Below are 21,572 nucleotides of genomic sequence, written 5' to 3' on the forward strand. Positions count from 1 at the left end.
AACAGCAACAAATGCACCTGGGGGAACAGTATACACTCCGACAGCATGCAAGGGCAGAGTATCAAGCTCAATCCCCTTGCCGGCTCCTTGACAATAATCCAAGGTTTACCGACAAGTGACCCCTGGCTCCTCGACAATGGTTAATCCGAGGTTTACCGTTTGTAATACGTGCGTGTCTGGCGTCGTTCCCAACGAGGGAGGATTGATCCCCTCACTGGTTCGGACACGAGCTCGTGCTTCTCCTTTAAGAGGAGCTTTCCCAGAGTACAAATGAGACAATTGGATTTATTCTATCACAAGATAAGCTACTTGTTTGGTTTTGTTGTCTTGGAGAGTTAATTACTCTCCTACTCCAAGACACTAGCCTGATCTATATTGGTGTTTCAGAGCCCTAGTAAATAAAAGTTACTAAGTTGATTTTACTTTAAGCGTTAATTTTATGGTTTTTCTTAAAGACAAAAGGTAGTGGAGATGAAACTGGTGGTGTGTAGACTCGACTCGCAACCACTACAAAGATGCACCTAAGATGATTTACACTACTTTTCTTTTTCAATGAATCTCCTAGCTAAGAGAGTTGGAAAATGCAAATTTTATAGAAACAACTTTCTTGGCAAAGACAATCAAAGAAACAATCTCTTTATCTTTTCAAAAAATACAACTCATGACCACTAATTACTTCACGAAATTTCCTTTCTCTTCCAAAAGACTACAAATGTTACCAAAGCAAACTTTTTCCAAAAGAATTTTTTGTGTTTTTTCTATATTAATAAAGCATGTAAAACTATTTATCAAATCAAATTTAACAAATCTTAAGACAATCAAATCAAATTCACTCAAAAACAAATTAAAAGGAAATTTACCTAAAAGCAAAAAATAATGAGGACAAAAGCCTACAAGGATAATTCCCGGATGTTTTACTCAGTCAAAATGCAACTAAGGATCAGTTCATGCAGAATCATAAACTAATCAAAAAACAAAATCGAAATCTTTTTGTTCTTTTTCTCAAGGATGAAATTCAAAGCTTTAACCAACAAACTTTTCGAGATTCGCAAAGAGAAGACACAAAGGTAGGTCTCTCACAAGGGTGACTTCTATGACAGGCCCGACTCCTAAGAGGACTGAACAAAACCAAGGAGATCCAAAGTTTGACAATCTCTAACGCCAAAGTCACTACAGGACCAGTTAAAAATCAAACCCTAAGGCAAAATCCCTATGAATTCCACCAAAACCCTCGACACTAACGGGACAAGTTCAGGTGAAGATCTCTGACAGTAAACCAATGGATCTGGGCAGTAAAAACAAATTTAAAACAAAATCTAAAGAGCAAAAAAAGGAAAAATGAAATTTTCTCAAATTTGACAGGGGTACGCAGGTGATCTGTTGACACAGGCGCGGGTACGCCCTGTGCACAAAGACGCAGTGCGTACAAGTACACACTGTGCCTAACTCAGAGGTTGCGTACTGCTGGCAAAGCTAAGAAAAATAAAAATCTAATTTGACTCTAAGCTAACCCACCCAAACACACAGTTAGACAGCAAAAAATCAGAAAACAAGCGATTTTTCTCAGACCAAAATATCAAATCAAAAAGAACTCAAACACATTCATGGATTCCCCAGCGGAGTCGCCATTTTGTCATGCGGAAAGAGTCGTTAGTGCGAACACAACCGACCTCCCTAGAAGCCTAAGACTTTCTAGTGACAAACAAGACAAAGAAGAGCAATCCTTCTCTAAATATGCATTTACAATATGAGAAATCAAGTGTGTAGATCCTACCTGTAACCCAACGCTGTTGTAGTAGTCCAGCTTCGTTGATCCAGATGAGCTCCTCCTTCTCTTCGAAACCTGAATTCACTAACAATCAAACGATTAAATAGCACCTGAATATCACATAAAATAAAACATATTTAACATATAGACCAAGGAGTATATGAAACAACTCATAAATAACAAATTGTTGAGAAGAATGGACTTATTTGTATTAAAAGGTAACAAAAGGAACCATTACAACCTGAGCCTTGGTGTTGTGCAGGTCCCTCCCAGGGTCCAGAAGAGTTCTCCTTTACTCTGATCAGCTCACCCACTTCCAAATGAAACAAGCAAAGATGGTAATCTCTCCTCACAAGCTTCTACAAGGAAGTCCTAATTCCAGCAGCATCTACCCTTAGGAATGTTCAGCTTTCAACCTCCCCTCCTTCTGGCCCAATGCCTGTATTTATAGTGCTCTAGAGGAAGTTATTCAGGTCCACCATCAATGGGATAAGCCCCTCTTTGGATGGGATAGCTCCCCCCTTGATGGGATAAGTTCCTCTTTGGTAGGGATACATGAACCATCTGGAGGCGCTTCATACACATCAAACAAACTTCTAAAATGCTCTAGAAATGACCACAAGTAACGTTTTTGGAGTGAAACTTGCGCCTTTTGACCTTTACAGGAGTACGCACCCATTGCTTTACAGATAGAGCGTACAAGTACGCAGGTATTGTGAACTTGGGGTGCGTACACGCAGGTAAGGCTAAGAGAAACTGCGTACCCAGAGATATATAGATTTTTAATGACTTTCTCTCTTCTTTGGAGTTTGACATGGAGAGCAGAGGCATGAGACTTGCCAAGGAGGATAGTATGACAGTGGATGGAGCCATACTAACTGCAAATAGTCATGGTGACATTTTTTAGTGTAACAACTACATTTTTGCTTTTGTATTTTCTAATATAACCTTAATTGTTTCTCTATGAGCTAGATAAATCTCCACTTTGACTATCAACTTTTTATATTCATCCAGTTGGACTTATTTAGACCTAGAATTTTACTTTTATTGCTTCAACTGATTAGTAGCTCTTTGAGCAAATTTTCTGTTTTAGTTATTGTTAATGAATTTTTCCTAATACCAATATAAATTATCTCTCCATTGTGTTTCTGTAGATTGATTTCGTCTCACATAGGAATTCCATTTATATCAAAAGGCAAGTTTATGGATTTGTAATATGGCCCTGTTGGTATTGATTGAACACTGGGATGGATCAATGACAACTTTACTTGATGTCTTTAAAAGTCCAATACTAAAAGAAATATTGTTTGATAATATGCAGTGGAATTTGTTGACAACTGTGAGGTAATATATTTTTCTATGATTAGGATCTTCTCTGTAATTTGTTGATTATTTTTTTGCATTATTTCTATTCGAGATGGAATATTCCCAACAGAACATTCTATCATTTCATAAGAAGTAGAGGAAGGAGTTACCCATTCGGTATTCTCATAAGAAGTAGAGGAAGGAGTTACCCATTCGGTATTCTCTAGCTACATTTCAAAACTTGGTTTTTTTTTTTTTTAATGTTGTTCCATTAATTTGATATTTATATTTTCAATATCATCTTCCTCTTAAATCTTAGCCCTCTTTTCTTCTTTTTGATCTTCCATCTCAACATCCGATTACTTTGAGATATGGATTTTTAAGCACTTTTCTTTCATTGTAGTATTTTCAAAAACAATGTCTTGCTCCCCTAAGATTTCAGTTGAAGGCTGACCCAATAGATTGTTAACCCAAGCTTCTTGACTTGCTAAATTCTCTAGATGTGGCTTACTATTATGAATATAAGGCACTGAGTCAACATTCACTCTTCTATTATAGATAATATGATATGGATCATATTGCCAAGCTTCACCTTTTACAAAATTTAGCCCTTTCATCATATCTTCTATCTGTTTGACAACCTCTCTAGTATTAATAGAAAAGGGTCCCACAAAGTTCTCAAGTTTAAAAATGTACTCCTTATGCCTAGAGACAAAATGTATTTAATCAAGATTTGAACCTTGTCTTAAAAATTCTAGACAGAAAATCCTCATTGCGACAATAATACTAGAAGGTGATAAGACTATAGTTCTACTCCATATAATTGGATCTCCGTGTAATCTTAAAAAAGGAACCAATATCCAACTTTGGTGCTCTTATTCAGTTGTAACCATTTCCTTTCCCTAAGAAAAATTCTAGGAGGAACTTGATCATTTATAATCATAAAAACCACAAACACAAGAGAATAAAAATAATGAGAAAAACCTTAGTTTTTCTCCTTATTTCTAATTAAACTCGTGCAATCAACCATTAATTTCAATTGACCTTCTGCATCTAGAATACTTAAATTTAGATGGCTGAAATTTTCAACATGCAGATATAAATATAGATAAACTAGAATTGAAGGATATCTAAAGAATCTAACATTTGGAAAATGTTGAAACTAGAAATCAATTGATTGAACCAAGTTGATGGGTATATATAGGGTAACACCTGGTTGTAGCAATAGACTAAAAAAACCTAAATCTTCTTCATCCACTACTTCAATATTTTCCTCTCCTAGAATAGAGAGAATGACAACTAGGATATGTTGAGAAATCTCAAAGAATGATGTTAAATGATAATGAGAGGTTAGTTGAGGAACTGAGGTTGTGAGGGTAATATCAACGTAAAAACATATTTTATTTATTATATTGAGGTACAGTTCTATAAACTTGAACCAAGGTTCCATTAGATAATGGTTGTAAATTATTAGTAGTGGGAAATTGGAAGGCATTACAAATGAAATTGGGAGTAACTTGAAAACTATTCGCACCATTTCCAGAAAATACCAAAATCTGTTGAGAAACAAAAGAATTTCACAACCAACTGATGAATTTGAGAAATTCATAAACAGAGGGAACAATTGCATGATACAACCTTGATTGAACCAGACATAAGAGGTCATTTGACTCATTATGGTGATGTAAATATTGTTATCGGATGGCGAGGAAGTCAAATGGACAACGGGTGTCATGAATATATGATTCTCTATCAAATAATGGAGTGGTACCCAGTTTGTGATTGAAAAAATTAAAATTTTTCATTTTGATCTTTCTGAATATAGAGAGAAAAACTCGAGAGTAAGGAAGGGAATTTACAAATACCCAAAAAAATAAAGTACTGTGTGTAGGATGGGAGACCAAGGTAGGGTAAAAAATTATCAACATATCAAAGAATTATCCAATTCAATTCCTTGGAAGCCCGCAGTAGAATAAATGAACAATTGGATCAAACCCTGCTTTTTATGTTTAAGACTCTTGTAGGAGCGTAGAGTTTTAACAGTCTTTGAATCACGTCAATTTGGTAGGTGTATAGTTATGTGGTTGACTTAACCTGGAAGGGGATGGTGTCACTTTGAACCATGGTCATAGATATTCGAGATCAATGGTATTCAAAAATAATGTGATTTGGGGCATCCTCCCTGGTTAAACTTTGACAAGGTGTGGGATCTTCTCTCTCATCCACTAGTTGTAGATATGCATGTGTTTGATGATTACACCACAAACATGTGTGTAATTTAAAGAGTTTAGTATTTGGCAGAAAAAACCCACTTTATATAGTTTGAAAGCGCTATGGAACGTGGCAGTCTAGGAAATGTGACATGTGGCAAGTGGTTTTTGGTATTTTTAGATAGCTAAGTGGGCCAAATATGGGTGACACTTGTCACCATCCAGGAGGCACCATGTGGCATTGATGACACATGCATGATGTCATGTAGACATGTAACCTAGATAGTTACACCCCAAGAGTTTATGGTGTAGCACACATAGAAAGGTCCGAGGTAATGACAAATATCCTCAACTAGTATGTGATTAGTCCACCAATGTGGCAGAGGTCCCATTGGGACACATCATCCCGAACTACATCCCGAACTAGGGACTGTAAAGGTTTTAGAATAAGCACAAATGGAGACTCTCTAGGATAATGAGACTCTGGAACATGACGAAATATACAATTGGAGTTGGAGACCAATGGTATAAGTGGATGTGGAGAGTGATGGTCACACATGATGCACAACCCCAGAGTATAGATGCAAATGGTGTTTGAAAAGGCACATAGAGAAATATACGGGGGCTAAATATTGAGCACCAAGACGTGATTCTGTGTGGGATTGTGACCTAGGGTGTGAAAATATTTATAGTGCTAAATAAGCCCTCAGAGCTATAGCATAGAAGGGGCCTGAGAAAGTTATATGCGACATTTTTTGGTTATATAAATGTGGGCCTATATTTGAGGTTTAGCATGAAACAAGTTGGTAGTTAGAATGAAAAATGGACATATTGGAGGAAAATTTAGCATATTAGTTAAATTTGGTAATGCACCAAATTTAGAAAAACCTCTACTAAATCTTGTAACTTACCAGAATGGAGGAAACTAGTAGTTAAACTGATATTTTATTATAGAGATAGGTAAGAAAAGTTAGAAGACTCAAAGACAAAATTAATAAGACTTGACAGAAGTGTGAAATAAGAAAAAAGAAAGATTCATGCAAGTAGAAGAGATGAAGTTAACTAAAAGCTCAAGATGAATCACTGAGGTCAAGCAAGTGGTAGCTTGTCGATCAGGGTTTGTAGCTCCTTCTAGTAGTGGTTGGTAAAATTTAGGGGTTCAAGCTCCTTTTAGTGGTAGTTGATAAACTGGGGTTTGTACCTCCTTTCAATTGTAGTTGATACATTAGCGAGGCATCTTCCTTCTGGTTTTAGCTAGAGAAATTTGTAACAACAAGTAGAAGCTTGCCTTTGTGGAAATAATTGGAGTGATGTTTGATGGATTTGTGTGTTATATTTTTTCTTCTAATGATTGATTCCTATGATGTGTTTGGGCCCCATAGTCACACTACGTTGTGCTATAATGTAGAGCCTGGGAACATCTAATTGCAAACTTAGTTTGTTGTTAAGTTAACAATTTTCAATGCATGGATCCATCTATCATTGTATCAAATATCACTAAATGTATTTCTATGGTTTATGGGTTTAATGTTCTAATTTTTTCATTCTTGGCCTACAATTCCAACAAGAAAACATAGATGATGCAAAGTTGTAGAAAATAAGACTCTTTATTAATATTGTTCTTGTGAATGTGTTGCTATGAAATGGCTTGGTAGTTCTTCCTTGAATCTTATTGTTGTTTTAGAAGTTGAGTTTAGGTTCAAGTATCATACACTTTATTTCCCCCTCTAAAATGTCACAAGAAAAAAAAGTAACACGAAGAACTATTGCAACCATTGGAATAGAATGTAAATCCTGTTGTGCGTGTGTTTATTTCTATGTTGAATGCAATAAAACTAATTAGAATCTAACTGATATTTATTTGTGCCTTTAAAAATAATGTTCATTCAAAATTCATCATGTTTTTTCAAGAAAGTATCATTACAATGCATAAGTCATAAATATCATTGCAAAACTTCTAGCTATATTTTAATTAATTTATTCTAGATGTTTCTTGAAGGATATGTTAGCTCTAGAGTGAGTCCCTTTAGATTTGACTATAATAGGTATTCATTCTCTCTCTTGGCTATGTACTGAGCCTTATATCTCTTGGTTAGACACTAAGTGAGTTGGGTGCTATCGTGGTTGAGCTATTGATTGTGTCGATGGTTGTGTTGATGCTAGTGCCAACTGCTGAAGTCATGTTTGATGTGATGAAGGTCTTGAGCTAGAAATTGCCTCTATTGAGGCTTCTTGCGATATTGGTGCAAAGCCCCATTGGATATCTTGTTCATATAGGTATATCAGAGTCCTCCACTCTCTCCCGTATGAAATTTCAGAAAACCAAGCCTTTATGATAACTCCTTCCAAACTAGTAATGTCTTCATAGTCAATTTTTCTTCGCTCTTTGAATATATTCTTTAGCTAGAACAAAAATTCATAATGATCATTATATAATTTTATAATATCCTTCCCATGGAGAGTGTGATATTTGTCTTTCAAACCCTTGTGGTCTTCTTTAATTACAACCAAGATTTTCATGAAGGACTCTCTGGGAGCAAGTTCCCATCATTATCAAAGAAGGTCCGAAAATTCCTTCAGTAAATCATCTCGCATTTCCTTTTCTATTTATTACATTAGTGCTTTCACCTCTTCTCTAACCATCATCACATATTCATTTTTTCTTATTATTTGGTTGGCTCTCATTACCCATTTATACCTTTTAAGATTGACCTTTTCCACTTCTTCCTTAGGAACCTGGTTAAGGAAGTCTACAATTACTTCAACCTTAGAGGGGGAATATCCAATAGTATTCCCAATGACCTATATTTCTTTTCATTCTCTCCTCATGGTCTCAATCATTTCCTAAACAAATTCCAAATGATTCCTGTGTTTGTCCATTGCTTTATAATTTACCCCCACACTATCTTCCTAAGCGTCTTGAGAGAAATTTTTTTAGAGTTATCTTATCTTAGAAGTTCCAAATTAGTTTCCATTCTCCTAATGTGTTTCTGCGCCCAAAGGCATTATCTCTTGGTGATTTCTGACTCCTGTCTTTGATTTGGAAGTGGAAACTAGGACTCTTCGATGATCTATGATGTTGTAAAGAAGTCCACCTACTCACCTAAAATAAAAACAAACTTTCTTAGGTCAAATTCCGCCATGAGAATATCCCAGGTGTTGATATCAGTGCTGTAATTGTAATACTTGGACTCAAATTTTACCAAATTTGGAAAATTACAGCTACATGTACACAAAGGTCAAGCTGGAAGGTAACATTAGAAAATGCGAAAATGAGCCCCTATTCTCCTTTTATACTAGTGTTTTCGCTGCTACAACATCTGTCCTACATTCAATTTTGAAGCCTTCCTTGGTCTTGGGCATTGTCGTTGGACCATTGAAACTCACTCCATGTGTTTTCTTGAGGAGTCTTGGTCCCCTTTGCAAGATAGGAAAAATGTTGTATTTTTGCATGTTAATTGTCACACAATGTGTTAAGCCTATTCTAGTGGTTTGAAGAGGTCATATTTGTGTAAATGATTTGTTCTAACCATTGTAAACATTTTTCGCACTCATTTCCAAAGTTTCAAGCATTGTCGCACAAGTGTCGTCACAGTCTTCACAAAGTGTATCTTTGGTATCGCACTTGTCATAAAGTTGTCACACTAAGGGAAATGCATTTCTCATGTGTCCTAGATGATATATGTTGCTATGTCATCAAGTATTATAAGTGTGTGATCACAATCAAAGTCTTATCACTGTTCATATTAGTCTCACTGATCCTGCACTTAGCCATTTTATGAAAAGCTTCCTGACAAAGCAACCTAGCTTCACTCGGCTTCCATGAAATACACATTACATAGACTCAGTCCTCTAGCTGTGACCTTGCCTCTTGAAAATGTGTAATGTAGAGTTACTACATCCTAGGCCTATTGCATTTCACAGTTAAGTGCTCAATCCCCGACCCTAGCTCCCAAAATTGTGCAATCCATCTGCCCAACCTAGCCTATACTACACATTGCGTAGTCTTAGGCCTCAAGATCACCCACGTGGCCCCTAATATATGAAATTTCATAATTTCCCAACCTCCCCAGTCTCCCAAAACTATGCAAAATGCTCACCTAGTGCTCATCCCCTCAACTTGCCACCCTAACTCCCAAAATTGCACAGTTCTCTTCCTTAGCCCAGGCTAGACTGCACACCAAAGAGTCTCAGGGCTAAGGGTTCAACCCTTACTACTTGAACTGTGCAACTGCGTATTCACTAATCCCATCTCCCAGCTTGCTCACTAGTTCTAGCTCAGACAATGAATCAATATGCACTGTCTTACGCTAGGGTTTTTTTGGGCTGATATCATCTCATCATGAGTGAATTGTAGATACATGTGACTTATCATAATATGGAGAGATGATGAAGAAGGAGATGAAGGAAATAAACATGTTGAAAGATGTCTTTGTAGCTTAGTAAGAAAGTTGATCAGCCAAGAGAAAGCAAAGGGACACTAGTTTGCGATCACAACTAAATACTTGAGATCACTGAAGATTCCTTACCACCAAGCCATGTAGAGGTGGAAAGAAAAGCATTCTCAAGTAGAAATTCAAAACATAGCAATAGTAGTGGCTTGATATTGCCACATCATCAAGTATTCCATGTCAGCAGTTTCATGTCATGTCATGTCATGAGTTGTCACATGCCACACCATTATGGTGGATTATGTAATTCATGTTTCAAAAATGTATTGTAAAGTGAAAGTTGAAAGGACATGTATGGAATACGAAGAGTCATGTAAAGTTTAAAATTCATAGAATTCAAATGGTCATGAGGGTAGATGAAGAGTCACAAGGAAGGTGAAGCATCATCTCCCCATTGTTATATATACACCCTCATTGTAAGAGAAAAGGAATTTTCACCTTGGCTCCTCCCACAAGGCAATAGAGAGATAAGCTAGTTATTTTTAGGAGCAAGGAGTGGCTCCATTGCTCCACTATTGGAGCTAATGGTGTTCATTGTAGACATTTGTCTTGGAAATTTTACTTAATATTAGAAGCCTTATGGGCTAGCACATTCTTCATGCATGGATTATGGATATTTGTAAGACTATTTTGTGAATGTTTGTAATTCATGTTTTCTTTCATCTATGCTAAAGTAGTTGAACTATTTTGATTATTTTGGTACTCATCATATTTATAATGTTTTGTAATTTCTATTATTGTTTTCACATCCTTGTGAACTATTTCGTTACATATTAGACATATCTCCCTTGTTGCATTGGTTTCAATGACTGTAGCATCTTTGCGGACTATTTCGCTTGATGTTGTACAGATCCTTCTTGTTCATGTGTGTCTCAACTAGGGTGGTAATACTACCTCTCCCTTAGAGGATCACTTCTCCTCCCCTCCACAGTGAAAAAACTTTAAAACACATATGGTCAAACACTCACAAGGCACACCCCCTTGCTTTTTGAATGCGTATCTGCACTCCTCTCTTTTGCTGATAGTTAGATCCAAGGCATATCTTTAGGATAACTGAAAACCTGGCCATATTCTGGATGGGGCTCCTGTTCCAAACGGTGTGAGGTCTAAGAAAACATATCGCAGAGACCCCTTGAATATTGGTGGGTCCAGCACTGTGAACATTTTTGTATAGTCTTAAATGTTCACCTTAATAAACTGGGATTGTAGCATAACATGTGTTCATTTTCAGACTTCCCCCTAACTTAGCACAAAAATATCTTGACAATAATATTCCAAATTTTGGTGGAATATCTGTAACAATAATGTCCAAGGCTATACTCTTAACAGGGATTTGAGCAAGTGTTACAACTAAATCCTTAATTAATCTGAGGAAATATAATTTCTTGGAATCAAAAGTATACAGATCATGATATGGTCTTTAGGAATCAGATTATGGGAAGCAACAAAATCTAACATGATATTTATATAAAAGGTAATCATGAATTTTCAAGGTGACATAAAAAGGAGCTACATTTTTGTCAATCATATTTGAACTAGGACCAACAAAAACTTGAGGTTTTTCATCCTATAAACTAATGATATCCCCCTCTGCATCAACACTTGAAGATTGAATCCATTTAGAGACTTTATGGTTATAACCTAGATTTTTGGAGAGTTCAGATAATGGTATTGGAATTTTAACTCTCTCTACCTTTTTTTCAACATTAAAAATAGTTGGAACAAATTTTTCAGAAGTATTATTTTCTTGTAACTGATTTTGTGGTTGAATTGATGATGTTTGCGTTTCAGCCGAGTTTACTTGAGTTTCATCATAGTTAACCTCTTTTACTAGTCTACCAGGTCCTGGGCTCGGTCTAAGGTCATACCTTCTACTTCATTCAACAATGAGGAATTTAGAAAAAGCTTGATACTTGGAAATTTGAGAATTTTCTTGATTTTGAATCAAAGAATGATCTTGACTGATTGGAATAATAGCATTATTTGCTGATGGATCTTAAAATAATTGATATCATTTGTATTGATAGGAATAATTTTTTTAGGATCTTGATCATCAATCATTAGGGGAGGTTGCATTTACTGATTAGTGTTTGGTCTTTGCAAAATTTGAGGTTGAAAAGATCTTCTATATTGAACTTGTGGTATGTTTGCAACTTCTTGGGTTATTCTAGGTTGATTTTCCATTCTTGAGATTATGTTAGACAAATTTATATGTAGAGAGGTTATTTCATCAATTTTATGTTCTTCATCTTTAGTTTTTAATGATGGGCTACCTTCTTCTCTGGTTTTCATTCTCTTTTCATCCTTTTCTACTTTAAATTACAATTTAGCATATGCTAATCTATTAGCTTCAACTTCAATTCAATTAGTTTACATGTCTACTAAAGTTTTGGATTTTCTCTCCCTAAGCAATACAATAAAGTCATCTTCAAATGCTTTGGAAAACCTAACTTTAGAAGCAGTCACTAGAGGTTTGAAATTTGGGGCATCTTGTTATAAATCTTATTGAATATCTTAATGAAATCAGCTACAAGTTCAACAGGGTTCCTTTTCAAGTCTTCAAATTCTGTTAATTACTAAACAACCTCCTTTTTGATTCCCCATTGATTTTTGAAAATGTTGACTAGTTCAGCCCATGAATTAATCAAATTAGCTGAAATTGTCTGAACCATATTCTAACGTTTCCTTCAAGTGGTTGAACAAAAATTATCGTGTAGACATCTTCGTGCTCAATATTCATGCTATCAACAAAATCTAGAAATGCAACTAAGTGATCTTCAATAGATGCCCCTATCTCTCTATTAAATCTAGGTAAATGTTTTAAGTACCCATCAAGAAAAGCATGAAGTTGGGTTGATGGTGGAAGGACTAAGGTTGCATAATGTGTTGCCAAAATTGGTTGAATACTAGCCATTTGATGTTGTTATGGAGTTATCTTTTTAGGATAAACAACTTTACTAGGAGAAGGGGGTAATAAAGGTTTGGGTTTGTCAAAGAATTGAGGGTTAATAACTAACTTTTGAACTTCAGGTAAAACCTTTTCAGGATCCTCAAAAGCTGATGATTAGTATAAATACTAAGTTCCTCTTTAGATTTGGTATAATTGGATGAATAAGTATGTGAAAAATAATATTGTTGAGTCAAATTATAGCATTATAATTTGATTAAACATAAATCATCAACTCGGGAAGATAAGCTTGTAAGATGCATGCAAAGTATATGCAGGCCTAATATTGTAAGTGATGATTAATCTAACTAACCAACCATACAAAACCAATGACTCTTTCTTGCATCAATCAATTAGCAGCAAAGACTATAGAGTGGATCAAACTTCCCTCTACAACTCTTAATGTTGCTGATGATTATTAGGAAAATATATGAAAATCAACTTACAGCAAATTCAGAAATTCAATCAACATGAGAAATCAATTTTTCATTAACTAAATTTCACATATAAACAGAAAACTAATTCATTTCATCCATTTTTGCTGATATATTATAAAGAGTACATTAGCTGTAAAAATGAATTATTGCAACATAACAGAAATAAAATGAATAAAAACTAAACTATGGGAGTTGTGAGAAAAAGGGGCCCTCCCTTACTCACAACCCCTTCAAATTAGAAGAGCTTGCTCATTGCATTGGACATAACATATATCTTTATATTAATATGAAAATAAAGTCAAATTTAATCTGATACACAGTTAGTGTTGAAGCCAACCCAACACTCTAACAACCCCTATCGTCAAAACGAGGACATAATTTATACATTTACAAAGCCCATATATGGCTCGAAATAAAGGAAACTGCTAATCTAAGCCATTGGATAATAGATCTGTTACAATATATCGTTTTAGCCATACTGGGTCTAATCCATGACTGAAAGCATGGATTAGATGAAACTCGTTACATGGCTGTAGTTGTTCCTCCAAACGGCTAGTGAGAGAAGACTTCTGAATCTGGGCGGTGTTGTTGGCAGATTTGAGAAGGCCAATAGGATAACAACCATATGTGATATATTCACCGCAAAACCCATGTTCCCGTTGGACTTAGATATTCATGGAATATGACTAACCACCAATGTTGCTGCAGGAAATCCAGGCAGTTACAGGAAATCCTCGACTGCAGGAAATTCAGAGTGTTTGTAGGAAATACGATCACACAACTGTCTGCAGGAATTATGGGAAAGTATAGGAAAAAGGTGTCAAAATTGGGAAAAACCATGCCCCATCATCTCCCCCACACCTAAGTCCTTACATGTCCCTTATGCAAGCAAAATTGTTGCGTCTCCCCCCAAAAAAAGAAAAAGGAAATCATTCCTTATCCTGAGATTCATTTACTGCAGCCAACTGATCTGCTACCTCCGCCAACTGGTTCAACTGGTTACTGCTGGATTCTACAGGAATTTGAACCTTGTACATTTCGTTCTTCTTTTTTAGATGGTAGATCTTTCCCTGCTTGTTTTTCATAATTCGGGCCGTTTTCTAGACCCATTCCTCATGATCCTTCTAGATATGCATGTTATGAAACCAACTCACAAAAAGATAGAAAAGATAGATCAACGCCTTAGAATTCAGCCTCTTTGAGGGGGCAACCTCCTTTACATTACATAAATGAACAATTCTTGGATGATACAAATGAAAAGACCTCCTTTCTATATATAGGAGTCTAAGGGGTCATAATATAATCAGAGTCGACATAACAATAATAATGTAAGGGCACAATAATAACAATAGTGGGCTTCTATGGGGCACAATAGTAACAATATGGGCACTACATGGGTACATCAATATAATAAGGGGGTTGTACTAATAACAATAAGGGGTTACACTAGTAGTATAGGGCCTAACATGCCCCTCTCCTTCAAAAAGTGTTGTCCTTAATGCTTGAGTAGTTCTTGATGCTTCTGTATAAATTTCTTGTCTCCCATGTGGAATCTTCAGCGGGTAAGTTCTTCCACTTGATGAGATACTCTGAAATTGATCGATTTCGTAGCTGCCGGGTTCTTGTTTTTGTGTCTGCTCCAGGTTTCAATATGATTTTTCCTTCCTCTTCAAGTTTTGGCAATATTGTTTGAATAGGGATCTTCTGCAACTTTTGAATGAGTGGCCATACTTCTTCGTCCTTCTTCCATTCATCCCTTGCTTCGTTTATCCAATCTAGTTGGATAATAGAAATAGTAGAAAACAATGCTTCCACATCCTCATCCTTTCTTGAGAGTGCATCTGCCACCACATTTTGCTTCCCTTTTTTGTAGATGATTTCAAAGTCATAACCCAACATCTTTGTGACCCACTTTTGTTGCTCTTTAGAGGATAATCTTTGTTCTAAAAAGTATTTAAGGCTATCATGATCTATTTTTACCTTGAAGTGTCTTCCCATTAGGTAGGGTCGCCATTTCTTAAGTGCATGGAGTATTGCCAACATTTCCTTCTCATAAATAGCTTTGTGTAAAAACTTTCCCTTGATTGGACGACTTTCAAAAGCAATGGTTCTTTCATCTTGCATTAAAACAACACCAATTCCATTTCCTGAAGCATCACATTCCACAATAAAGGTTTTTGTGAAGTCCGGTGTAGCTAAGATCGGTGCTTGGCACATTACCTCTTTAAGATGTTCGAAGGCCTTTGTTGCTTCTGGAGTCAATGAAAATGCATCTTTCTTCAATAATGTTGTTAGAGGTGCTGCTATTATCCCATAATTCTTAACAAACTTGCGATAATACCCTGTCAACCCAAGAAATCCTCGCAGATGCTTTATGGATGTGGGGATTTTCCATTCCTTAATGGCTTTAATTTTGCTAGGGTCTACCTTAACTCCTTCATGAGATACAATATGACCCAGATATTCCACCTCTTGTACTCCAAAGAAACGTTTGGATCTTTTTGCTTATAATTGTTTCTCCTCCAATAGTTGTAGCACCCTATCAACATGTTCAACATGATCCTTCCAAGACTTGCTGTAGATTAGTATATCATCAAAAAATACTAACACAAATTTTTTAAGGAATGGTTTGAAAATGGAATTCATCAAACCTTGAAATGTTGAAGGTGCATTAGTAAGGCCAAAATGCATGACAAAAAATTCATAATGACCCTCATGAGTTCTAAATGCTGTTTTCAGAATGTCTTCAGTCTTCATTCTGATTTGATGATATCCTGAACGAATATCCAACTTGGTGAAGTAAATTGATCCATGCAATTCATCCAGTAATTCATTAATGACGGGAATGGGAAACTTATCTTTAATAGTGAGCTTGTTGAGCTCCCTATAATCTGGACACATGTGCCATGATCCATCCTTCTTGTGCACTAATACTACTGGAGCAGAGAAAGAACTTTGACTTGGTTGAATTATACCAGCCTCTAGCATTTCTGCAACCATACATTCAATTTCACTCTTTTGGGCATAGGGATATCTATACGGCCTGATGTTTGGAGGAACACTTCCTGGAATCAGATGAATAGCATGATCCTGATCACGAATAGGTGGGAGACCTTTGGGAGTCTCAAATACCTTGGAATGATTGTCCAAGACTTTTTGGAGATATGGAAAAATAGATTATTCCAATGTGGAAACATCTAGTGAACATAATTGTGCAATTACACCCCTTTATTCCTTTTTTAGAAGCTTTGTCATACCGTTAGAGATGATTATCTTTCCCGGTTTCCCTGAAATACCCCTTAATTCAACTTCCTTTCCTTCCATAGAAAATTTCATGAAAATTTCTTGAAAATTAAAAGCTATTGTACCCAAGGATTGTAGCCATTAGATTCCTAGTACAACATCAACACCTCCCATTGGAATGGAAAGCATTGGGCTAGTCAATACATATTCTCCCATCGATAGCTTGATATTATGGCACTTTCTAGAACAATTTATTGTTCCTCCATTTGCAACCATCACTTGACACTTTGGTGCTGGATATAAGAAGCAATTCAATTCTTTTGCTACCTTACAATGAATAAAATTGTGGGTACTTCCTGAATCAATCAACACTATTACCTTTTTCTTCTTGATTTGTCCTTCTATCTTGATGGTTTGGGGAGTGGTAATTCCCACCAATGCATTACAAGATATGGTCGGATTCATTTCTTCTTTATCTAGGCTTTGTTCCTGGAGTATATCCTCTTCTTTTGACTTTTCTTGCTCCTTTTCTTCTTCCTCTTCGCAATCTATGTAGAATAATTTCTTCTCAGCACACTTATGACCTTTAGTGTATTTGCTATCACAACTGTAACAAAGCCCTTTTGCTATTTTTTCTTCCAATTGTTGTGATGTCAACCTTATAGGTTGTGGAAGACCAAGGGCAACAACACTTCCATCTTTATAGTTGTGAGTGGTATGCTCCCTGGTTGCCATAATTTTGCTTTCCATTTTTCTTGCTAACTTGAATGCCTTCTCTAATGAATCAGGTTCTAAAAGGAAAACATCATGTTGGATATTATCCTTTAAAATACCTATGAACACATCGATCCTATGCTCCTCTGGAATATTTTTTACCCTTATGTTCAATTTTTGGAACTCCTCAATGTGCTCCATTATTGAACCCTTTTGTTTGAGACTTATCAATTGGCTAAAAAAAGTGTTGCCTTTTGTATCCTCATAATGTGCTGTCAATTCTTCCATAAAAATTGCCCAAGTGATAATTTGTTTACGAGAGCAAAGCCATTGATACCATACAAACTGATTTGGTTCCAAATATAAAGTTGCAATACGTACCTTTTGTGTGTTTTTCACGTTATTGAGATCGAAAAATTGCTCCATCTGTAATATCCATGTTGCGGGATCCTTGCCATCAAACTTCCTCATATTGATTTTTGGAATATGGTGGGTCTTCGATCCCATATTAGAGTCTAAGAAATCATGATTAACATTTCTTTTGTTCGCATCATGAGTTTCCTTTACTACCTTTTCACCATTAGTAAGTATTTCTTGTAGAAAATTTGTCAAATCTGTCTTCAAATCTGCCATGTCTGTCTTCAAATCTGCCATGTCCCTCTTTAAATATATTTTCAAATCTATCTTCAAATTGTCCATCTTAGCTTCCATGCCCTTTATCTTAGATTCCACGCCATTTATCTTAGCTTCTGTTAGCTTTTGTGAGAGTGACATTTGTTGCACTTGTTCTTGTAATTTTGGTATATCATGTAGCATTTCTTCCTCTTCTTCATGACTCATGCTAGAGATTTCAGGTTTCTTACTAGGTGTTTGCATTTTCTTTCCTCAGGGCATCAGTTATCGATAGTAATGCTCTACTATGCCCTTTGAATTCCTTCAAAATAAATTTTCAAAGCAATCTTAAGCAAAAATTTAAAAGAATCTACACACCCTTTTTCACTTTGTAGGAGCTCGATATTGCCTCTAATGTATCTCTGTACTTTCGGATCATCCAGTTCTGAAATTATGATCTACAGTAGCCCTCTATGTCCTCTTTCCAATTCCACCAGTCTGATCCAAAATGAATTCTCCAAGGAAGAGTTATGCGAAATATCCCACAGTGACCTGATTATAGACTAGTTCAGTAGAGCAAACTTATACGACATGCCACGAGTCACTTTTTTGACCTTTGGCTCTAAAAAAATATATACAAGAAACTATAGTCTGTCCTCTTTCTATACCTTCTTACAAAATTTCAATCCGATGCTCAGAGAGAAAGTTATGATGATTTTCCCCAGGTCACCTGTTTGGAATGTAATTCAGGAGTCTGCAAAAAGACCAACTTCCTCAGATCATATCTCCGCACATATAGAGCAAAAAGATCTGAAATTTGGATCCGAGGTTTAGCACGATTTCTTCTCAAATGGGTCTTTTTTTATGCTTCTGAAACATCGCAGAAAAAAAGTTATAGCGAAAATTCCACGATGACCTATTTGGAGTAGCGAAATCCTAGAATCCAAAGCTCTGATACCAAATGTTATGAAACTAACTCAGAAAAAGATAGAAAAGATAGATCAACGCCTTAGAATTCAGCCTCTTGGAGGGGGAAACCTCCTTTACATTACATAAATGAACAATTATTGGATGATACAAATGAAAAGACCTCCTTTCTATATATAGGAGTCTAAGGGGTCATAATATAATCAGAGCCGACATAACAATAATAATGTAAGGGCACAATAATAATAATAGTGGGCTTCTATGAGGCACAATAGTAACAATATGGGCACTACATGGGTACATCAATATAATAAGGGGGTTGTACTAATAACAATAATGGATTACACTAGTAGTATAAGGCCTAACAATGCAGGTTGTTCTCCTTCAGGGTCTCATTTTCCTTTCTCAGAGCTCTCTCCGAAGTAGTGAGCTCGGTGATGATTTCTTCCAATTCCTGTAGAGATCATCTTTTCTAAGGGGTTACTTCCCCTCCCTGATGTCCTTGGAGGCATTGAGGGGACTCAAGGTCCTCCTCTACTTGCTGTTCCTCTTCTGTGTTATTCCCACTTCCATGCAATGGGGAGTCCTGAAAGGACATCACTTCCTTACCAATAAACTCAGCTGACTCAATCTTCTCTTTACCTTTGGGTGGGCCGTGGTGTTTTTCCTTCTTCTTATCCGGTGTCTCGGGCAATACTTCTGCATCCACAGTATCTTTTATTGCCAGTTGAACAACTTGGCTTCTGGTAAATCATTTTGCCGAGGTGGAAGTACCATTCTTTGACTTGGGATTTTGGCCCACAATCTCCCCTGTCACCACCACCTCCTCATCTTTTTTTGCTTCCTTTGTCTGTGGCCCGAGGGTCTGAGGCTTCTTCTTATTCTTTAGATTTTCTTCGGGTTTCTTCTCAGTGAGCTTTAGAGAGCTGAGGCCATCCTTATTTTCCTCCTTTACTAGTGGCTTCTGAGTCTGTGACTTTTTCTTCGACTTTTCCACTGGTTTTTCTGTTGTAGACTCTGAAGGGTCAAAGTTTTTCTCCTCTTCTTTCCCTTTTATTTGTAGCCCATGCGTCTGTGACTTTTTCCTCGGTTTATTTGATGAAGCTTCCTCCATAGAATATGAGGAATCAGAATCCTCATTCTTTGCAAAATAGTTTTCGGCCAAGAACTCCTCCCATGTCCGCTTTTTCTCTTTCAAGACCTCCATCAAGATCATGTTCACCAGCCCGTGGTGCTAGAGGTTTTCCTCTAAATTGACCCCCCTTTCCTTGGCAGTCGTCGACATCTTCATGAGCAACATCCTCAAGTAATAGGGAAAATTTAACGGCTTGCCATGGAAATGGGCGAGGAGGTGAATATGAAACATGAATGCAAGTCCAAAGCGACCTTCACACGTGATGTATTTCTGTAGGAAAAATAACAAGTTTCGGTGCTTACTCTTCATGAACTCCTACAAGATTCCCTTAGTCCAGTCGAGGTTTGAATTCTCTCTGTGGAGGAAGGGTGCACATAAACTTTTGTTGGAACATTCGCTCTTGAACCAACGTTCTCCCGACTGTGAAATCCCACGTGCTCACGCTACCAAACCCTTGGTCAACCTGAATTGAACATCCCCAACGTGAGCGTTATCACCGTTCAGGTTTAGGGCGAAAGATTTTGTCACTTTGGAGTTGTGGCCGCTGAATCGCTGGAAAAATGGCAGCCACCCTATTCTTTCCAATCTCACCTTGTTGCAAGGGTCGTCCTCCAGTAATTTAGGCCCTTGCGGCTCAAAGCAGATAGGGGCACATAGTTTCTACATGGTGAAATACTGGAAGACAAGGCGTATGCAATTCTTTGGAAATATTGGCTTAAGCTTGTAACAGACTCGTGTGACAAGGGAGGGCTTATTATAGAAGGTGATCACAAAGCACGAGATTTTTGAAAAATCGGTCGTGATCATGATTGTCATCATGATTTGACCTGCAGGAAGATATGGGGAGTATGTATAACGGTTGTGTCAGAATCATGGTGATCAGGCGAGGAGATGGAGTCATAATATATCGGATTACGATTGCGTTTTTCACAAGGATGATCATAGCCAAAAAATCATACAAATAATTAAAAATAAAAGCATTAATTACCCTTTACCTTAAGTGTCCCATTGCCAACTGTACTTTACCTTATACCTTCCAATGGTCTAGTAATTCAGATGATGCATGCATGTCCTTGAGATGATAACCCACCTAATAAGTAAATCAGATATATGATTTCACAAATAATGACCTTGACTAGTATTAAAATTTTTTCAGTACTTTTAAATAATTTTAAATTAATGCTATGTCCATGCTTTTTGTTTTGTTTTTCAGAAAACCAGGGTGCCATTGCAGGAAATGGAACCGGGACTGCTGATTTTTTTTTTTTTTTTTGTAGGAAATGGAACCACACTACTGAATCTTCCAGAAAATTGAGCCATGACTTTTGAAACTTCTGTAGGAATTCAGACCATGACTTACGGAGATTCTGCAGGAAATAAGACCATGACTTGCATAGCTTATGTAGGAAATTGAACCACCAACTAACATTCTCCCTTGCTTGTGTACAATCCACTTCACATGAATAAAAGGTGTTGATGTCGAATTTGCAATGAACTCATTCGATTACCAGCCATTGAGTTCAATTTTTAACCAATGCGAGGCCCATAACCTTTAATGAGAGCGAGGACCAAGGTACCCTGATGCATCCTATTGGGTGTGAATTAATGTGCTAATGTCGAACCCCCTTGTAGGATCCAACAGTCAAGGAGCCATAGTGATTCCCCATTTTTGTTGGCGAGATAACCTATCATTGGAGCATATAAGCTTCAAGGCATCATAAGGCTTTGATCTTTCACCCAGATAAATTGTTGATGTCGATGGGCCAATATTGTTGGAAGGAGGGCCTTAAGAAATTCCACGTCAGTCCAACACGAGAAATTCA

General features: G+C 36.7%; 1 pseudogene; it reads right to left on the reverse strand.

Moving 5' to 3' along the window:
* The window catches only part of LOC149165369 (thioredoxin-like fold domain-containing protein MRL7 homolog, chloroplastic), a 98,341-nt pseudogene extending 78,511 nt beyond the window's left edge, over nt 1–19,830 (reverse strand).
* Nucleotides 19,831–21,572: the final 1,742 nt, after the last annotated feature.

Source organism: Pinus tabuliformis, chromosome 5_1, assembly GCF_031772625.1.
Source record: "Pinus tabuliformis cultivar Carrire ecotype Pingquan chromosome 5_1, CPIR1, whole genome shotgun sequence".
Classification (NCBI taxonomy): Eukaryota; Viridiplantae; Streptophyta; class Pinopsida; order Pinales; family Pinaceae; genus Pinus; species Pinus tabuliformis.